This window comes from Xyrauchen texanus, chromosome 46, assembly GCF_025860055.1.
Source record: "Xyrauchen texanus isolate HMW12.3.18 chromosome 46, RBS_HiC_50CHRs, whole genome shotgun sequence".
Taxonomy (NCBI): domain Eukaryota; kingdom Metazoa; phylum Chordata; class Actinopteri; order Cypriniformes; family Catostomidae; genus Xyrauchen; species Xyrauchen texanus.
The window spans coordinates 26072925-26089875 of NC_068321.1; the positions used below are offsets into that span (position 1 = coordinate 26072925).

The 16951-nt window shown below is 39.4% G+C and overlaps 1 protein-coding gene across 1 annotated transcript in view; it reads right to left on the reverse strand.

The window, feature by feature from the left end:
- LOC127638177 (uncharacterized) overlaps positions 1-16951 on the reverse strand; it is a 61262-nt gene that overhangs the window by 42669 nt on the left and 1642 nt on the right. The window lies entirely within an intron of this gene.

The window sequence follows — 16951 nt, forward strand, 5'->3', positions numbered from 1 at the left end:
AATCATTATGTCTATGGAAAGTCCCCATAAGGATAGGAAAACAAACATGTGTGTGTGTGTGTGTGTGTGTGACTCTATATGCGTGTGTCTGTGACTGTATGTGTGTGTGTGTGTGTGTGTGTGTGAGTGTGTGTGTGAGTGAGTGTGTGTGTGTGTGTGTGAGTGTGTGTGTGTGTGAGTGTGTGTGTGAGTGAGTGTGTGTGTGTGTGTGTGAGTGTGTGTGTGTGTGAGTGTGTGTGTGAGTGAGTGTGTGTGTGTGTGTGAGTGAGTGAGTGTCTGTGTGTGTGTGTGTGTGACTGAGTGTGTGTGTGTGTGTGTGAGTGAGTGAGTGTCTGTGTGTGTGTGTGTGTGACTGAGTGTGTGTGTGTGAGTGAGAATGAGTGTGTGTGTGAGTGAGTGTGTGTGAGTGAGTGTGTGTGTGTGTGTGAGTGAGTGAGTGTCTGTGTGTGTGTGTGTGTGACTGAGTGTGTGTGTGTGTGTGTGAGAGTGTGTGTGTGTGAGTGAGAATGAGTGTGTGTGTGAGTGAGTGTGTGTGAGTGAGTGTGTGTGAGTGTGTAAGTGTGTGAGTGTCTGTGTGTGTGTGTATGTGTGTGAGTGTATATGAGTGTGGGTATGAGTGTGTGTGTGTGTGTGACTGAGTGTGTGTGTGTTTGTGTGTGTGTGGTTACACATTTCTAAAACAACATAATTTATGTATAATACATTCAAAATATGAATTCATAATTTTGAGCAGAAAACAAACTTTTCTGTGAAGTGTTTTAGAAAGTAACTTAAAAGTAAAACAATTAGTAATGTGGTTATTTTAATGACATGATCAGTAAAGTAATCTGATTACTATTTGTAGAAAATAATTTGTAATTTGTAGTGGATTACTTTTTGAAAAACGTAACCAACACTGTTAACGATATACCATGACAAAATATAGATAACTTTATAAACTACTAGTAGACCGATGTATCAGATTTACAGATTAATCGGTACCGATAGTTGTTTTTTGGAACAGTTATCGATCAAAATCTGTGCCGATAGTTGCTGATATGTTTCGTTATTTTATTCCCCCATTATATTAGAGCTTGTGGAGAGGAAAAGAGGAGACGCTGGAGTAAATTTCAAGTTTTTAATAAGGAGACGCTGGAGTGGAACAATTATCAGACTAGGAATATAACAATGTAACAATACAAGATGGCTGCGATGAGGGCAGTGCATTATGGGAAATGTAGTTTGTGGGAAACTAAGGACAGATGACACAAAGCCATTTCAAAATAAGAATCCATTGAACAGAACGGTGAATAACTGTGACAAGAGCTTTGTAGAACATTATAACAGAGCCAAGTCACCGTCATTACAAAATAAGAGTCCCTGGTATGTTTCAGGCTTGTTTATAAATAAAAGTCCCGTGTTATGCACCATATCGGAATTTTTTCTGGTTATTATTGGGATTTTGGTTGCACAATAGACTCCATCAGTGATTTATGCATTTAGCATTCATTTTGGCATTTGTAATAATCATGTAAGTATTTGTAATAAATGTTTAAGCATTTGATACTGCTGGAAATTTCAAGTCAAGCAGCAATTTGAATCTCGTCTCCGTCACGGCAAAATCTGAAACATGCACGAAACATAAATAAAAACAACTTGAAAGCACAAGGAACATATCAAATCTCTGTAAACATTATGAAACCGGAGAGGAAGCTCTCAACATCTGCGTGGAAATCAACGAAGCATTGCGGCATTCGCTTTTAATCGCCCGTTTTCCAGACAGATATTAAATGTTGTCATCAAAGCGAATCCGACAACTGACCACAAAAAATATCCAGGGATCGGTCTGAAAGGCCAACGAACTAAACCAATCCGCTCTATTGCTGTTTATTAAAGCGACTTGGTAAAACAAGATACACACCTATCAGTGTTTGACCAAGTTCATGAGTGCGTCTGTCCCCGTGACGACAGACAGGTGGTGTCTGGGTCAGGAGGTAAACAAGTGCATGCACTGCTGACCAGACGACAGGCGAGTAAATATACACAACCTTTAATTCACATGCATAGTGTTGGTAACAGAATACACACACCCCTGTTTATGCACATAATGACACCAGTGACCCCTGCAAACACACACAAACACACACTATCTTGCTCAATTTGAAATCCATGGGCACTGTGACCCCGTTGACCCACACTTGAGTGTGTTTACATGCACAGCAAAATGCTGATTATAACCAAAATAATTTTTTATTGCTTATCTGTTCATGATAGGGCACGAGAGCAACGGTTCACAATGGCCCCTCGCGACATTGGGGCGTTCAAGCAAAAACGTGATCAACGGTCAGTGAACATTTACACTAAATAATACATTCAATTACAGTTTCTCAACAAATCTTATCATATACTTTCATAACAATCATGAGTCTCATGAATAATTAATTAGACGTCTGAATTATACTTTTGTGTTCTTTTGAAGCTTGAAGAGGTGTCACCATAAACTGCCATTGTATGACATCACTGAGCACAAAGTGTTTTTGTGTTAAGGGAAAGAAAGTCATATAGGCTTATAACAACACAGGGGTGAGTAAACAATCACTACATTTACATTTTTGTGTAAACTAAGCGGCTTCCTCAGAAGGGTGGCGGGCTTCTCCCTTAGAGATAGGGTGAGGAGCTCAGTAATCCGTGAGGAGCTCGGAGTAGAGCCGCTGCTCCTTTGCGTCGAAAGGAGTCAGTTGAGGTGGTTTGGGCATCTGGTAAGGATGCCCCCTGGCCGCCTCCCTAGGGAGGTGTTTCAGGCACGTCCAGCTGGGAGGAGGCCTCGGGGAAGACCCAGGACTAGGTGGAGAGATTACATCTCCACACTGGCCTGGGAACGCCTCGGGGTCCCCCAGTCAGAGCTGGTTAATGTGGCTCGGGATAGAGAAGTTTGGGGCCCCCTGCTGGAGCAGCAGCCCCCGTGACCCGACTTCGGATAAGCGGTTGAAGATGGATGATGGATGTAAACTAATTCTTTAAGCATAATCGGTATTAGTCAGGTTGCGATGTTTGCGATGGACAGCGTCAGCTGTTGTGCCACTTCTCGATGTATTTTCGCTGTATACTCGAGTAATAAAAATACAAAATCTGTTGAATTGAAGCTGAAATGCGTCGTTTTGCACCCCTAGTTTCACCAAACAGAGCTGCAAAAATACATGAAGTACTGTTTTCAAACAGGTTTCCTGAACACTCCCCCGTCTGCCATTGATGAAAAAAAAAAAAGAAATTGTATTATTTACACTTGAACATTAAACTGGTATACTGAAGGTATTTAACATTGAAACACTGAAAATCGTTAAGTGGGATTTGTGTCGTGATGTTGATTGAGACTCGTTCCTCCTTGTCTTTAAAAAAGCCAAAAATGGAGGTTCCAGTGAGGCGCTTACAATGAAAGTCAATGGGGCCAATTTTTAGAGGGTTTAAAGGCAGAAATGTGAAGTTTATAATTTTACAAAAGCACTTACATTCATTATTCTGTTAAAACTTGTGGATTATTTGAGCGGAAAGTTTAAATCGTCATTTTTACGTTACGTTGTCATGGCAACGAAGTTGTAAAATTGGATATATCTTTACACAGATGCGGTTAGTAACTGATTTTATGACACTAAAATCATTTTAACACACATATTGTTTATGTCTTGTGGCTATACGTCTGAAACAGGGAGTATTTTAACGTTTACGGATTGACCCCCCCTTTGTTATTGCCTCACTGTAACCTTGATTTTAGATATTCACTTTTATTTTTCATTTTAATCAACATTATGCCACAAATACTGTCCATTGAGCTTAACTTGTATTGAACCCATAAAATTGTGTCGATCTGAAAAAACAAAACATGTCAAATAATTGATAAAAAAGCAAGATTTCATATTACTTTAGCATTACTTCATATCAAAAAACACAGTCGTCTAACTGGAAAAATAAATAAATAAATACATTAATAATAATAATCAGCCATGCCAAATAACACATCAATCTGTAGTACGTCACCGCTTTCAGAGCCAAGAGCGAAAATAATCACTTGTCATCCATTTTAATGGCATAAACGTGCAAATGAAGGCCGACCTGTCAAGATATCAACCGCTTCACTCAGCGCAGGCCATAACTCACATTAAACCCTGCCACGAAAATCTTACAAAAGGTAACAAAAACACTTTGCAGGGCCAAAACCACGACGGTGAAGCCGGGGGTACGTACAGCAAAATGTCATCACCATTACCAGACCTCAATGAAATATCACGCACACACAATCCCATAAGGCTAAAGGACAGGGATTTTCGACTTTGTTGTATGTCACACGATACAAAGGTTGAGTGGGCGGCATTGAAGCCTGCATAAAAAATGGACTACAATTCATTTTACAGATTACACCGCAGAAAAACATTTTCTTAAAGGAATATTCTGTATGCAGTATCAGTTAAGCTTAACCAACACCATTTGTGGCATAATGTTGATTACCACAAATACGACTTTCGATATTCTTCCTTTCCTTTAACAAGAGCAAAACTCAAGGTTCCAGTGAGGCGCTTATGATGGACGTGAATGGGGCCAATCCGTTAACGTTAAAATCCTCACTATTTCAAACGTATAGCCACAGGACCTAAACAATATGTGTGTTAACATATCTAATATGCTGCTGCATGCCGACCTGCTGAGGCATGGACTCTGCAAGACCCCTGAAGGTGTCCTGTGGTATTTGGCGCCAAGATATTAGCCGCAGATCCTTCAAGTCCTGTAAGCTGCCGTGGATCGGACTTGTTGGTCCAGCACATCCCACAGATGCTCAGTCGGATTGAGATCTGGCGAATTTGGAGGCCAGGACAACACCTTGAACTCTTCATCATGTTCCTCAAACCATTCCCGAACAATGTGTGCAGTGTGGCAGGGGGTATTATCCTCCTGAAAGAGGCCACTGCCATCAGGGAATACCGTTGACATGAAGGGGTGTACCTGGTCTGCAACTATGTATAGGTAGGGGGCATGTGTCAAATTGACATCGACATGAATGGTGGACTCAGTGTTTCCCAGCAGAACATTGCTCAGAGTATCTCTCACTCCCTTCTCCGGCTTGTCATCTTCCCACAATGCATCCTGCTGCCATCACTTCTTCTCCAGGTAAACGGCACACACGTACACAGCCGTCCACGTGAGGTAAAAGAAAACAGGACTCATCTGACCAGGCGACCTTCTTCCACTGCTCCAAGGTCCAGTTCTGATGCTCGAGTGCCCATTGTATGCTCTTTCGACAGTGGACAGGGGTCATCATGGTCACTCTGACCGGTCTGCGGCTATGCAGCCCCATACGCAGCTGGCTGTGATGCACTGTATGTTCTGACACATTCATCCAGTAACCATCATTAATATTTTCTGTGACTTGTGCCACAGTAGACCTTCTGTCGGTTCGGACCAGACAGGATGGCCTTCATTGCCCTCGTGCATCGATGAGCCTTGGGCACCCAAACACCATGTCATCAATTTGTGGTTTGTCCCACCTCGGATCACTGTCAGTAGGTACTCACCACTGCTGACCGAGAGCACCCCACAAGCCTTGTCAGTTTCAGAGACGCTCTGACTCAGTCATCTGGCCATAACAATCTGGTCCATGTCAAAGTCACTCAGGACTTTACTCCTGCCCATTTCTCCTGCATTCAACACATAGACTATGAGAACTGTTGATTGCTTACCATCTAATCTACCCAGACCTTGACATGTGGCCTTGTTTGGAGATTATCAACGTTGTTCACTTCACCTGTAATTGGTCATAATATTTTGGCTCATTGGTGTATATATATATAACATTTTAATTAATTCTCAAGTTAAGAAAACATAACAAAATAAATACTGATGTTGAAATGATATGCATTTTTATTGCACAAGTGTGCAGTTTTACTAATATTATCAAATAATAAATCTGACCCAATTCCTAGATTCTTTTTGTTCCAGAATTTGCTGAATTGAAAGTCCATAAATGCGACCCTACAATTTACGGCATACTGTACAGTATAAATAGACTCCATATGTGAAACATAATATCGGATGCTGAATACCCCTCCTATAATGGAAATCAAAACTGCCGAGCTCGCAATCCAAGTGTCTTTTATCTCAGGCAAACAGAGTTGTTGTGGCTTCAGCAAATCTTCAACAGTCTTCAAAAGTCTTCCTCAATATTTTTGAGGTTTACAAAGAAGTATAGTGCTACAACAGTCAGACAGACAGACAGAAAGACAGACAGACAGACAGACAGAAAATAGCATACCATGGTACTTTTTTGTAAGTGAGATAATCAGAAGGTTGTATAGTGCTACGACAGACAGACAGACATTATATATATATATACACAGAGCCAGAAAGACAGATGGACAGACAGATAGATATACAGACAGACAGAAAATAACATGCTAATATCATGGTACTTTTTTGTAAGTGAGATAACCAGAAGGTTGTATAGTGCTATGACAGACAGATACATATAGACAGACAGACAGACAGACAGACAGACAGACAGAAAATAACATGCTAATATCATGGTACTTTTTTGTAAGTGAGATAACCAGAAGGTTGTATAGTGCTATGACAGACAGACAGACAGATAGATATACAGACAGACAGAAAGATGGACAGACAGATATACAGACAGACAGATATTCAGAAAGATAGACAGACAGACAGACAGACAGATATACAGACAGAAAGACAGACAGACAGACAGAAAATAGCATGCTAATATCATGGTACTTTTATGTAAGTGAGATAACCAGAAGGTTGTATAGTGCTACGACAGACAGACAGACAGATAGATATACAGACAGACAGACAGAAAGATGAACAGACAGATATACAGACAGACAGAAAACAGAAAATAACATGCTAATATCATGGTCCTTTTATGTAAGTGAGATAACCAGAAGGTTGTATAGCGCTATGACAGACAGTCAGAAAGATAGATATACAGACAGGCATATATACAGAAAGACAGACAGACAGATATACAGACAGACAGACAGAAAATAACATGCTAATATCATGGTCCTTTTATGTAAGTGGAGATAACCAGAAGGTTGTATAGTGCTATGACAGACAGACAGACAGATAGATATACAGACAGATGGACAGAAAGAAAGATGGACAGACAGATATACAGACAGACAGATACACAGAAAGACAGACAGACTGATATACAGACAGACAGACAGACAAACAGAAAGACAGAAAATAACATGCTAATACTTTGCTCCTTTTTTTAAGTGAGATAACCAGAAGGTTGTATAGTGCTACGACAGACAGACAGATATACAGAGAGACAGAAAGACAGACAGACAAAAAATAACATGCAAATATCATGGTACTTTTATGTAAGTGAGATAACAAGAAGGTTGTATAGTGCTATGACAGACAAACAGAGAGACAGATAGATATACAGACAGACAGATATACAGAAAGAAAGACAGACAGATATACAGACAGACAGACAGACAGACAGACAGACAGAAAGAAAATCACATGCTAATTCCTTGGTACTTTCTGTAAGTGAGATAACCAGAAGGTTGTATAATGCTACGACAGACAGAAAGACAGACAGACAGATATACAGAAAGACAGACAGAGGGATGTACAGACAGACAGACAGACAGAAAGACAGAAAATAACATGCTAATACTATGGTACTTTTTTGTAAGTGAGATAACCAGAAGGTTTTAAGTTGTAATACTGAGGCAAATGCAAGCAAAAGTGCTGAATTCAGCAAAGATCCAAACCAAAGGCATTTGCTCTCAACACACCTCCTCCGAAACCGGGCCACAACGGTTGATTTCTGGGCCGCGGTCCATCAAAATTCCCTCTGGTAGATAGCTTATGGAACCAACACAGAGAAAACTGCTCGGCCAAAAGTCTATTGCTGAATTCAGCTTTCATTTCAAAGCCCTCTCTTTAGTGGCTTTTCCTGATATAACTTTATTCTGCCCCATTAAAAGTGTTCATAAAATTAGCTTAGCAAATGTTTTTGTCATTAGCAGTTAGCTTATAAATAGAAACTGCTAGAACTGCCATAGGGGTTTGCTACTGAAGCTAACCGCTAATAATGGGGCACTATGGTAGAAGTCTCCAAATGATCCCGGCACAAAATAAAACATCTAAGGTGATTAAAATGACAAAGCAGAGAGTGTAGCATGAAATTAGCCACTCTCTATTAGCATTGAGGGCACTAATGGACCTCAGAGGTTACATGGCACTTTTAGCCACTAACAGATGGGACTTATTTTTCATTTCTTTGGTGTACAGATTCATTTTTCAAATTAATTTTTATTGCACTTGAATTCAACATGAAATCAACCCTAAGTACTTTATTCATGCAAATGCAATGCCTTGCTACGCCACGGAAAAAACTTTGGCTAGCATCCCAAATCCCTCTTTTTCAAACCTTCTACTCCATAACACCCTGCCCAACATTGTTTTTCGTTGAATATCCTGTTTCGCTCGGAAATACATCACATAAATGGGTGCGAATGGCGTTTCATGTTGACTCGAACTCTAAGGAAAGGAACAATGCAAGTATGCTTTGCCAACACTCGATCCAGTTGAACTCTGGCTGGGCCACTCAAGGACATTCGCAGAGTTGTCCCTAAGCCACTCTTGCATTGTCTTGGCTGTGAGCTTAGGGTACTTGTCCTGTTGGAAGGTGAACCTTCGGCCCAGTCTGAGGTCATGAGTGCTCTTTACCAGGTTTTCATTAAGGATATCTTTCCTTCAACCCTGACCAATCCCCAAGTCACTGCCCCTGAAAAAAAAAGAAAAACACAGCATGATGCTACCACCACCATGCTTCACCATTGGGATGGTATTGCGCAGGTGATGAGCGGTGCCTAGTTTCCTCTAAACATGATGCTTCGAATTGAATCCAAACAGTTCAATCTTTGTTTCATCAGACCAGATAATCTTTCTCACGGACTGAGAGTCCATCTGGTGCTTTTTTATGTGTCTTACACCTAGGAAAGTCTTCCTTCTGGCCACTCTGCCATAAAGCCCAGATCGGTGGAGTGTTGCAGGGATGGTTGTCCTTCTGCAAGTTTCTCCCATCTCCACACATGATCTCTGGAGCTCAACCTGGAGTGACCACTGGGTTCTTGGTTACCTCTCTTACCAAGGCCCTTCTCCCCCGATTGCTCAGATTGGCCGGGCGGCCAGCTCTAGAAAGAGTCCTGGTTGTTCCAAACTTCCATTTAAGAATTATGGAGGCCACTGTGCAATTGGGAAACTTCAATGCAACCGAAATGTTTTTGTAGCCTTCCCAAGATCTGTGCCTTGACACAATCCTGTCTCTGAGCTCTGCAGGAAGTTCCTTTGACCTCATGGTTTGGTTTTTGCTCTGATATGCATTTACAGCTGTAAGACCTTATATAGACAGATGTTTGCCTTTCCAAATCATGTCCAATCAATTGAATATGCCACAGATGGACTCCAATCAAAGTGTAGAAAGATCTCAAAGGCGATTCAGAGAAATGGGATGCACCAGAGCTAAATTTCCAGTGTCATAACAAAGGGACTCAATAGTTATGTTAAAGTGATTTTTTCTTTTTAATGCATTTGTAAAGTTATCAAAAATATGGTTTTTGCTTTGTCATTATAGGGTATAAAGTGTAGATTGATGTGAAAAATAAAACAAATTTAAAGCATTTTAGCATATGGATGCAACATAAGAAAATGTGGAAATAAATGAAGGGGTCTGAATACTTTATGAATGCACTGTAGCTATACTGAACTAGCTATAACAGATACTAGCTATGAAGCTATCAAAATTAACCCTTAAATGCATACCTTGTGTCTTTAGTGACCTGGGAACTCCTTCCACCCCCTGTACCTCATCCATTTCTTGGAGTTATGCCCACACCTCTTTAATACTCCTCAACCTTTTGCTTTTAAATAGTGTAACACAAAAATGAATTTGATGAAGAAACAACATGCATGTAAACTATAGCAAGTTTAACATATGAACAGAATGATTTGGCTATTGTCTTTTGGGTGTACTACTGAAATTATGAATGTTGTGCATCTATTTAGATTCAAAAAGTGCAGCGGACTGGTCATTTTGTAGATCCTTTTGTGATGGATATATGTGCGGGGTCTCTAAAGACTCAAATATGTAAGAGTGTTCAGTGAAATTCTCATGCACTTAAGGGCTAACTCACTGTGAATTGAACCCATAACCTTGGCATTGTTAGTGCCATGCTCTACCAGTTGAGCTACAGAAACCAAACAATTTCTATATCTATCAGAAACAGATAAGCACACACCTGCCCCTTGATTTATTAATGGCGTAACTGTTAAATGCTGCAGCGATGCACCACTAGTGCATCAAACTGTCTTTTTCCAAAGACACCCAGTCCAAAATCCAGCCAATGGGAAGGCTACGCCCCAATACAATTTCCTTGCATGAGCTTATAACAAGCATGAGGAATCTAACATCCAGGTAATTCATTCTAATGAGACCATTTGCCATCCCTCAGACTATCCTAACTCAAAAAAGCTTCTGACCGGCTGCTACCTGAGAATGCTGGTCTTCAAACAAAGCCAATGACCTGCTGGAGAAACCATCAGTACAACTGCTGAAGTGGAAAAGCAGGGTAGAAAACGATCTCATTCTCTCTATGATGTCCCTTTCAGATCCTCCAAAAGCTCAACTCTCATGTTAGGCTAGAAAACTGCATGGCGAATGTTTAATATGGCCAAGCATGAGTCCACCTAGGGTGCGTAACTGTTGTTCTTGGTAGCCCGTTGATGACCAGCTTGGTTCATTCTATAATAATGGCTAAAGTTTCAAGCTATAGAACTGTAACAGCATGGAGGCTGCTCGGCTGAACAAATTAAGAGTTTACTTTGGAGTTTCAAAGTAAAATGTGGGTTTCTTGAGGCATGTGAATCCTGATAGGTCGTACCCAAACAAACAAATCAATTTCGATTAAGATGGGCCACATACAATCTGCACAAAGTCACTCCCGAAGTCGCAATGACGATTCACAGCTCTAAACAACAATCATAGATGCCAAAAGTTGAACCTGTATTTTTGACTAAAGAAATATTAGTGAACGGAGACATACTAAATAGTAATATAGAGCGTGAATTACAAGTGAATCATTGTTAGGGGGCCTGGGTATCTCAGTGGTGAAGACGCTGGCTACCACCCCTGGAGTTCGCTAGTTTGAATCCAGGGCATTCTGAGTGACTCCAGCTGGGTCTCCTAAGCAACCAAATTGGCCCGGTTGCTAGGTAGGGTATAGCCACATGGGGTAACCTCATAGAGATCACTATAATGTGGTTTTCACTCTCGGTGGGGCATGTGATGAGTTGTGCGTGGATGCCACCACGAGGACTTGGAGCACATTGGGAATTGGGCATTCCAAATTGGGAGAGAAAAAAGGGGAGAACCCCCCAACCTGGTGGTGGTGTAGTGGTCTAAGCATATAACTGGTAATCTGGTAATCAGGAGGTTGCTGGTTCGATCCCCACAGCCACCGCCATTGTGTCCTTGAGTAAGGCACTTAACTCCAGGTTGCTCCGGGGGGATTGTCCCTGTAATAAGTGCACTGTAAGTCACTTTGGATAAAAGCGTCTGCCAAATGCATAAATGTAAATGTTATAGTTGAATTTTTTACCCAAAAGTTGGGTGAATAATTCATCCAAAAATGAAACTCCTGTAATTATTTACTCACACTTTCATGTCATTTAAAAAATGCATACGGGTATTTGTTTCTGTGGAGTATTAAATGAGACATTTTGAAGAATCGTTATGCTCTTTCCATTCAATTGCAGTTCACAGTGATCAAAAAAGGCAACATAAAGGTATCATAAAAGACAGTCGATAACAGATTAATAGGTCGATAGTTTGTAAAAACGATTTATAGAATGTAAAGAATTGTTGTTAGCCTTTGCATATTACGATGGGCACAGACAGGTTGTTGGATTCACGGCCATTTTGGATGGTTTATTCATATTTACATTTTTTTAATATTTTTTATAAGGGAGGCTGTTGTTATAATGTAGAAATTAAGAAAATAATAAATAATAATACAAAAATATCAGCATCGATTTTTGCAGATAACCGTTAGTTGAAGTATTGGCACCAATTAATGGGTAAAACTGATATATCAGTCGACATCTAGTCTAACCGACTATTTTCCAAGTTTTACAATATGGTCTCGTGACAAGTTGTAATAATAGTACGAGATGCTGAAATTTTAAGAAATTAAGAAAGTTGGCTCATACATAAACTTTTACTTTCATAAAGAAAAATAAATCAAAACCAAATGTACGAGGATGTACATGTGCTTAGAACTAGTATTCACAAATACCTACACATACTAATGAGATCAGGCTGTAAATTCACTTTATAGGGCGATCTAAATCACATGGAGAGGAACTCTTCAAACTGTCCATCTCAATAAGGGATAAATCCCGAACAGGACGGTGTTCTGACCCAATTCACAACCAAATAGGAAGAAATGCCCCAATCCTGACTAGATTTACTTTCATTTGCTTTCAAGACGTTTGTGGAGACAAGGACTAGATTTCGCTCGCTGTATCTTTAAAGGACCTGAAGTTTTCTTGGCAGCTACAGGAAGAACTGCAAGTTCAGCCAAAATAGACAATAAAGTAAAGGGGAGGAACATGCCAAAATGAAGGGGGCAACTAGTTCCAGGGGTTCATTTTTCAGCCGTGATTCACGATGGAAAAGAAAGCACTTCCCTGTCCTCAAATGAACTCTCGACTCTGCGACTCGTACAAGGAAATGCTGGGGGAGGGGACGCACACATGCACAAATCACTACACGGCAGAATCTTTGCTTGCTTGCAGAAACTGGGTCATTTTTCAGACGACTCCAAAGAGGTAAACAAACCTCTTCGCAAATAAATCAACTTACAGCCAGTTAACGAAATCAAAACCATGAACAAACTTCTCTACAGCAAGTCCAGAGTTTCATTTCCCTTCAAAACTTGTGACGATACAATGCTAACACTCTCCAAACTCACAAACTCAATGCAGCCAACAGTGTGTTTGCTCGTTGCAGCTGCGCCTGACTCAACTGTTTTCAAGACATTGTGCGTGCAGCATACAACTCTCGATCCTGCAACGGCATGACACTCGTTCCAAGTGTCCTAATGTTCTTCAATTACTGATTATATGCTTTGAAAGGCTATTTGTCTTGCTCACTGCGAGTACTATGTCACAGTTTTTGAAAAGCTGCTTCGAAACAATATGCATTGTATATTTTTAAAGAGCGCGTTTTGTATTTATACAGGATGAAACGTTATTATTATTCATTTATGAGTGGTTAGGGGGTTAAAGGTCAAACTTAAGAATGAATCTTTTAAATTCGTCCCCCTCAATATCTATGGTGGTTTCTGCACTGCTTGATAAATTTGAAATGGCAAATTTTGCTTATTAAAATAATGTATTACTTCACCACAAATGCATTAACAGTGAGTCTTCTAAAGCCAGACAGTCAGATTGCTTTAGTGATACACTAATAAGGGCTTTTACAGCAGCGATATGTCATCAAACTCAAACCACAGTGACTAAGATGATAAAGATGAGTCACCGATGTTGCCAAACCACTAAACGAGAGTCGAAAACCACAAAACGATCACTTTTACATGAGTCACTTACAATGGCAAAGTATAAAATATACTGTACTTATATTCAATAAACAACATGAGAAAGTTAATATCATCTGCAGAGAGTAAGAGTGTGTGTGTGTAGTTTGTGTGTGTGTATGTATAGTGTGTGTAGTGTGTGTGAGTGTGTGTGTGGTGTGTGTGGTGTTTGAGTGTGTGTGTATAGTGTGTGTGTGTCTGTGTGTGTGTGTGTGTGTGTGTGTGTGTGTGTACAGTTTGTGTGTATAGTTTGTGTGTATAGTGTGTGTGTGTATAGTGTGTGTAGTGTGTGTGTGTGTGTGGTGTGTTTGTGTGTGTGTGGTGTTTGAGTGTGTGTGTGTGTGTGGTGTGTGTGTGTGTATAGTGCGTGAGTGTGTGTGTATAGTGTGTGTGAGTGTGTGTGTGGTGTATGAGTGTATATAGTGTGTGTGTGTGGTGTATGAGTGTATATAGTGTGTGTGTGGTGTATGTGTGTGTGCGTGTGTGTGTGTGTGTGTGTGTGTGTGTGTGTGTGCATAGTGTGTTTGTGTGTGTGTGTAGTGTGTGTGTGTGTTGTGTGAGTGTGTGTGTATAGTGTGTGTGTGGTGTGTGTGTATAGTGTGTGAGTGTTTGTGTGTGGTGTGTGTGTGGTGTGTGAGCGTGTGTGTGTGTGTGTGTGCATGAGTGTGTGTATAGTGTGTGTAGTGTGTGTGAGTGTGTGTGTGGTGTTTGAGTATTTGTGAGTGTGTGTGTGGTGTATGAGTGTATATAGTGTGTGTTGTATGAGTGTGTACGCGTGTGTGTGTGTGGTGTGTGAGTGTGTATATAGTGTGTGTGTGTGGTGTGTGTGTGTATAGTGTGTGTGTGTGTGTGTGTGTGTGTGTGTGTGTGTGTATAGTGTGTGTGTGTGAGCATGTATTTATCACTTTGTGGGGACCAAATGTCCCCATAAGGATAGTAAAACCCGAAATGTTTGACCTTGTGGGGACATTTTGTCGGTCCCCATGAGGAAAACAGCTTATAAATCATACTAAATTATGTTTTTTGAAAATGTAAAAATGCAGAAAGTTTTCTGTGAGGGTTAGGTTTAGGGGTAGGGTTAGGTTTAGGGGATAGAATATAAAGTTTGTACAGTATAAAAACCATTATGTCTATGGAAAGTCCCCATAAAACATGGAAGCACAACATGTGTGTGTGTGTGTGTGTGAATAGTGTGTGTATATTGCGTGTGTGTGGTGTGTGTGTGTGTGTGTAAGTGTATGTGTGTACAGTGTGTGTGTGTATGTATAGTGTGTGTGTGAGTGTGTGTGTGTGTACAGTGTGTGTATGTATAGTGTGTGTATAGTGTTTGTGTGTGTAGAGTGTGTGTTTGTGTGTATAGTGTGTGTGTGTATTGTGTTTGTGTGTGTATATGGTGTGTGTGTATTGTGTATGTATGTATAGTGTGTGTATAGTGTTTGTGTGTATATAATGTGTGTGTGTGTATAATGTGTTTGTGTGTATAGTGTGTGTTTATAGTGTGTGTGTGTATTGTGTGTGTGTGTATGTGTGTGTGTATAGTGTGTATAAAGTGTGTGCGTGAGTGTATTATGTGTGTGTGTGTGCATGAGTGTATAGTGTGTGTGTGCTCATGTGTGTATAGTGTGCACATATGTGCGTGTGTTTAGTGTGTGTGTGCATGTGTGTGTGTATAGTTTGTGTGTGTCTGTGTGTGTGTGCGCGCGTATAGTGTGTGTGTGTGTGCACGCATATAGTGTGTGTGTGTGCGAGTATGTGTGTGTGTGTGTGAGTATGTGTGTGTATATAGTTTTAGTGACTGTGTGAGTGTCTGTTAGTGTGAGTATAGCATGCGTGTGTGTGTGTGTGTGTGTGTGTGAGAGAGAGAGACTCATACACTGTTTTGAAGTAATATTCTGATTTCACTCCAAAATAAGGACATTTAATGTGAGGTATTATGGATTATAATGTGAAGTGTGAGTTTGACTGAAGAAGAATACTACACGAACCTGAATATCTCTACAACATATGTCATCATTTTGAAAGTATCAACCACAAAACAAGTTATTTAAGTGGAAACATGCAGGTTTCTACACAGGTTTCTTTTTTTTTAGCTTCAACATCGACTACCCTAAAAGTTTCATGAACTACACGTATGCAGACCTTAAATTAGACAGCTCTATTCATTTAACAGTGATTGCTTTAGAGAATTACTTGAAGTCCTGTTTACAACATACATGATTATGGCTAATTTAATGTTTTATATTTACATCTAATATTTACTGTATAACATTGATCATGTAAAGTGTAACTGTCATTGAAACAATAATCAAACCTTTCACACCTGAAAGAGCAAAAAGCAATTTACAAACTGTCTATTGCTGTAAAAATTGGTAGATGTATTAAAGTTCTTTCATGTAACAGGAGTACGTTTTTAAAATATAAAATATAAGTTACAATTTAAATAATTGGTAATTAGAATAGTTACATTTGAGAGTGTGTGAGTGTGTATAGTGTGTGTGTATGTGTGTGTGTATAGTGTGTGTGTGTGTCTATTGCTAAGTAACTAATTAGAATAGTTACATTTAAAATGTAGAGAAGTAAGTTTGAAGTAAGTTTGGAGCAGAAGAAATAGAAATAATACTTGTGTAAATTGTCAGCTTTATGCTAAACTATAATGCTATTTCTAGTCGTTTTACATGCACATGTTACCAGACAGGGTCATATTTATTTATCAAGAAAATTCACATTAGATCAGAATTTAATTTTTCTAGTAAGACCTTTAATATTAGGGCAAAAATCATATTCTTGATTATAATTTTTTATTGTTTTCCTGTAAAAAAAAAAAAATAAAAAAAATAAATATATATATATATATATATATATATATATATATATATATATATATATATATATATATATATATATATGTATGTAATTATGAATACTGTATGACTACCAGATTATACAATATTACAAACTAGCATATCACTTCACATGCCCATGAAAATTTCTGTATCAAAATAAAGACTTTAGCTTAAAGTTGATACAAATGTGTAAGTGAAAGCGTGTTTATAAAAGTCACCGTTTATTTTTGCATTCACTAGATCATTTTAAATGCTACACAATCATTTTTACAAGTATAAATATTACATGTAATCTCTCATATTAGGTCATAAAAGCTGCATGCACAATTATTAAGTATAATGTCACCCCATATGACATATCAACTACCAAATAACACGGCCACAATGCAGCTAAAAAAAGGCAGTCTAGAATAAGTCTGTTTTGCACTTTTTGCACCACATAAT